Genomic DNA, 5,740 nt, shown 5'->3' on the forward strand with positions numbered 1-5,740 from the left:
ATAGCGAAACTGTGGCAGGGCATGCTGGGATGTGTAGTTCTAAAACAGCTGGAGGGCCGCTAATTGCCCACCCCTGCTATAGAGTCAATACCATGTTGGCTGGGCTTTATAATCCTATTTCATTGGGATCCTACAGCTTGTAACAGTCGCCGACCCACCTCTCTACTTATTGTAGGCTTAAAGTACTGCCAGTCCTGGTAGGAGCACATACTCTTTGGGACAGGTGGGAGCACATACTCCGGGGGCGGGGGGGGGGGACATACTCTTTGGGACAGGTGGGAGCACATACTCCTTGGGATGTTCTGATTAGGTGGGATTCATTTCGAGCTCTAATATACCCAGGACAACATTAGGAAAACTATTGACAACATCCTTTAAACAAAAGACAGAACTTCCTTGCCTTAATGGCTTGGGCTTCTATGTATAGCGCCCCGTCATTCTAATCATGTCGCTGCATTACTACATGCAGGGAAGCAGTAACTGCAGTACTTAACGTGAGCAGTTACCAAAATTACAGGCCACCATCATACATCTTCCCCAAAGTACCAACCAATTAGATTGTCATTTTTCAAACACAGCCTGAAAAAATGACAGTTAGATGCTGATTGGTTGTTACTTTCAAAGGGGCAGACGTACTAAGCTCTGATAAGTGATAAATTGGAGAGAGATAAAGTACCAACCAATCAGCTCCTGTCATTTTTCAAACACTAAATGGAACAAATAATGGAAAGATAAGGAGAGAATTGATCATCCTAATCTGCTGCCATCCTCTATGTCCCTTCTATCAAAATCTGTAGTTCCTTACATTTATCTACAGCAGGAATTGACAATCTATGGTCAGTGTTTTATTCTTCATCTTGTAACTCCCAGGCTGACCAAACTTCATTGGGTATACTGGAGGGCTGCACCAGAGCTCCTTAGTTTGACCAGTTTGTAGAAGAGACAGGATTATTGTCCATGAACATGATAAAACTTGCAGCCACCCAAAAGCTTTTACATATTTCAGCAGCAGGCAAGATCAGCGCCAGCACCTGTAACTTAAAGGTACTTTATTTCTCATTATTTCCTTCAGCACATTGCAAAGCGTCAAAAGGCATTCCATCTGAATTCAATGAACACTTAAAATAGCGCTCTTCCTTTGGTATTTAGGAGTGATCAGGGCCTCTGACAGTAACTGATTGTCAGGGCCTAGAAGAGAAACACAAGTGAACAACTCCTCAATTGTGGGCAAAGTGTATGCATCCTAATAGGGGGATCTTGAATTTTCGATAGTGGACACAAAACCAGATCTATGCATTATCTCACGGAGTTCTATCAGGGCAGCCCATATGCTGCAGTTTGTATGGGTGATATATGGCTAAGTGTTATTGCCCTGCACCTTGTTCTGTTGTAGGCAACATGAGGTTTATGGGGTTTTCGCAGTACCAAGATGGACTTCCTGCCACTTCTTACTATATTACATTGTCCTGAATTAGCTGTTGTAGCTTCTTTAGGGTCCCACCACTTTTTACCATGTACTCCACTTAAATGGCTATTGGGTGAAAACACAACAAATCCAAATTCTTCATACACATTCTCCTTAGGAGAACAGCATTCCAACCCGATTTATGGATACTCCCATTTACCAGCATGCATTGCACTACGGAAATATATATACACACACACAAGCCTTGAAGAACCAGCACACCACCATATATATCAGAGAGATCATATTTAATATATTAGCTTGAAAAAAGTCAAAGGCAATGAGTGCCGAAGCGGCCCCTTGGGATGATCCGTTACTATTTTCTCTGTACTGCTAAAGCCTCCAGTTGTGGATGAGTATACATCACTTTGAATCTATGATGGCGTTTTTATGACTTTTTTAAAGCTAATATATTAAATATGATCTCTCTTTAATATATATGGTGGTGTGCTGGTTCTTCAAGGCTTACCCTGGCTGGATAACCTTTGACTCTATTGTTGGACATACTCTAACCTGGCACCCAAAACTCTACCTCTGATATATATATATATATATACATATACATACATACATACATACATCCATATACACACACACACACACACACACACACACACGCACGTCAGCTGCTTTGGCCCAATTGTGGCTTGTATCAAACATAGCTGGTCCTGACATTCCTTCAGGACACAAGGACCCTTGTTCCGTTACTCTAGCTCCTCTGCTGTCATTCTTACTGAGGAATTGCCGGTGAAGGAGAGGAGAACACCATCTACGGAACTTTTTCATAAATAGCAATGAAAAATCATTCCACATAGTCACAATGAAAAAATTTGATTTGTACTCACCGTAAAATCTCTTCCTTGGAGTCCATCAGGGGGATGCCATTACTTCTGAGTTATGCATAGTGAGGTGTGGAGTCAGGCACTAACTAATTGAAACTGTCTCCCACCCCCTATATAACCTCTCCCCTTTCACCATAAGCTCAGTCTATGTTTAACAAAGTCAGAGAAAGACTCACAGAAGAAATGAAAAACCAGAAACCAACAGGTATCTAGTATGAAACCAAACAAGAGAGGGATCCCAGCATCCCCCAGATGGACTCCAAGGAAGAGATTTTACGGTGAGTAAAAATCAAAATTTCCTTTTTCATACATCTGGGGGATCGCATTACTTCTGGGATATACCAAAGCAAGCCAATTAAGTGGGGGAGGGGGAGCGTCAGAACCAACCGCTCTAAGAATTTTCCAACCAACACTGGTATCCCTTGCGCCAAATGTATGGAAACGGTCAAGTTTTGTAAAAGTGTGTACGGATGACCAGTTAGCTGCTTTGCACATCTGCTCAACCGAGGCACCATGCCGTACAGCCCAAGAAACCCCGACAACACGAGTCAAGTGGGCCCAAATTGAGGCTGGAATCGTCACATTTGAGGAGAAATATGCCTGCCGAATGGCAGAAGTGACCCATCTGGCGATGGATCCTTTCTAGACTGGCCAGCCTCTTTTTGGTGCATCAATCAACACCAATAGGGAATCCGTATGCCTCAAAGACACAGTACGGTCCAAGTAAATGCATAACCTTCAAAAGTATGATATCACAATTCGACAGATTCCAAAGGCTCAAACGGCACTTTTGAAGAGCCTCCAAACTAAATTCAAGTGTCAAGGAGGAACCGGCGCGACATAAGGAGGCTGTATATGAAGCAGGCCCCTGCAAGAAGGTCTGAACTTCAGGAATGGAGGCCAATTTCCTCTGAAACAGGATCAATAGGGATGAAATTTGTCCCTTAAGAGAGGACAATCTAAGACCCTTAACCAACCCCTCTTGCAGAAAAGACAAGAAACAAGATACTCGGAATCTTTTAGGAACTTATGTTGTTCACACCAAGAAATATATATCTTCCATATCAGATGATAAATCTGGGAAGTAACTGGTTTGCGAGCCTGTGTCATGGTTTTCACCACAGAATCTGAAAACCCATTGGCCCCCAAGATATTGGATTCAAGAACCATGCCATCAAAGCCAAGCGAGACAAATCGGGGTGACGGCATGGACCCTGAAGTAACAGATCTGGATGCAGGGGCAGATGATACGGAACGTCTGCCAACATGGTTCGAAGAATTGCGGACCAATGACGACATGGCCAATCTGGAGCCACCAAAATGATCGCCCATGCCACTGATCGAATCTGCTTAAGTACCTTTGGTAACATTATAAAGATGTATCCCAGGTGGAACACCCAAGGTGCTGTCATGGCATCCACTAGAGATGCCAGAGGTTCCCAGGACCGAGATCCGTACCTTGGAAGTTTCTTGTTGAAACGAGAATCCATTAGATCTATGTCTGGAGATCCCCATCTGGCAACTATTTCCGCAACCACCACTTGGTGTAATTGCCATTCCCCCGGATGCACACTGTGGTGACTTAAGAAGTCCACCTCCCAGTTGTCCACCCCTGGAATGTAAATTGCAGAAATAGCTGAAACACAATTTTCTGCCCAATGAGAGAAACCTCCCTCATTGCTTGCCAGCTGCTTGTGCATTGTCTGATTGGATTCGCACTGATAGGCTCCTTAGATAGAATTGAACCAATGCATATCGAATTGCTTAATTCCAGTATATTGATGGAAAGCGAGGCTTCCTGGATGGACCGAAGACCCTGTAGATGCCTGTCTAAAACCACCGTCCCCCAGCCTATTAGCTGGCATCTGTGGTGACAATGGTCCAATTTATTACTGACAATTGGTAAGCAGATTTGCATCCTCTAGCCACCACTGAAGAGACTGCCATGTCTGCAGAGATAATCTGAACATCTGCCTCTTTAAACGAGGGTCTGGCTTCACCCATCAATGAAGCAATTGGTTTTGCAGTGGACGGCCTTGAAATATGGCGAAAAGAACGTCTTCGAATGAAGCCACCATTTTTTCCAGTAGCTGCATCGCCCTGAGGACTGAGATATGAGACATATGTAAAATGGTCCTTATATTGGATTGCAGATCCTGAATCTTTGCCTGCAGAAGAAACTCTGACACTGGTTGTCGAAGAGAAGACCCAAAAATACCATCCTCTGAGATGGAATTAAATTTGATTTGGGAAAATTGATAATCCAGCCGAATCTCTGCAGCATGCCTAAAGTAATCTGAAGATGTTGAGATGTTGTTGCAATAAGGCTACTAAGAATGCCCTTAGCAACAAATCACCCAGATAACCCAACACATTTATCTCCCCCCCACTCCTGAGTAGGGAGATCATTTGTACCATAACCTTTATGAAGGCTCTGGGAGTGGTGGCCAAACCGAATGGTAGAGCCTGAAACTGAAAATGCCGATGCCCCACTGCAAACCGCAGAAGATTTTGATGACCCCTCCATATAGGAATATAGAGGTAGGCATCTTTGATATGTATGGAGGACGGAAATTCCTCTTCCTCCATGGAATGAATGACTGACCTTATTGACTCCATCTTTAAATGATTCAAAATGGAGATAAGTATTTAACCCCCTGAGGTTGAGAATGGGACAAAACGACCTGTCTGGTTTGTCTACCAAGAAAAGACTGGAGTAGAACCCCAGGCCTTGCTGTAGTACCGGAACCGGAATAATTACTCTGGAATCGGAGAGCGCAGAAATGACCTGTATGAGAGCCACCTTTCTACAACCATCCACAGGGACAGAAGTGGAGAATAATCTTAATGGAACAGGACCCTCCAAATCTAAAATGTAACCTCTGGTTACTGGTTGACTTATTCAAAAATTTGGGTTGGATTGAATCCAGGTTTCCCGGAAGAGGCCGCCAACCAGAGGACGTGACAGTCATGTGGATTGACCTGCTGACTTAGCAGCAGGGCGACTGGTGCTCTAGCCAGCACGTCTCCTAAAGGTCCCTCTTCGGGGATCCCTAGGTACCACCCAGAAGGCCTGAATACTTCCCCTGCCTTGAGTCCAAAAGGAATGAAGGCTAGGGGATTTTGGTTTTGGTGTTTTTACAGGAAGGTAAGGACTTTTACCTGCTGTGACCTGAAAAATAATTTAATTCTGGACTAAACAAAGAACCTCCTTCAAAAGGCAATGCTTCAAAAGCATGTTTGGATTCTAGGTCTGCCTTTCATGTTTTAAGTCATAGCGAACACCTGGTTGAAATGGCCAAAGCCGAAATATGAGACTGAACAGGAATAGTATCAATTAAAGCATCACCTATCCAAAATCTGATCAGCTAAAGAGCTAGCTTCAGTCAAATCCCCTGATTAAATTCCAGTAATTATCGGTTTCATCCAGGGA

This window comes from Taudactylus pleione, unplaced genomic scaffold (assembly GCF_031769625.1).
Source record: "Taudactylus pleione unplaced genomic scaffold, aTauple2 ptg000329l, whole genome shotgun sequence".
NCBI classification, from domain to species: Eukaryota; Metazoa; Chordata; class Amphibia; order Anura; family Myobatrachidae; genus Taudactylus; species Taudactylus pleione.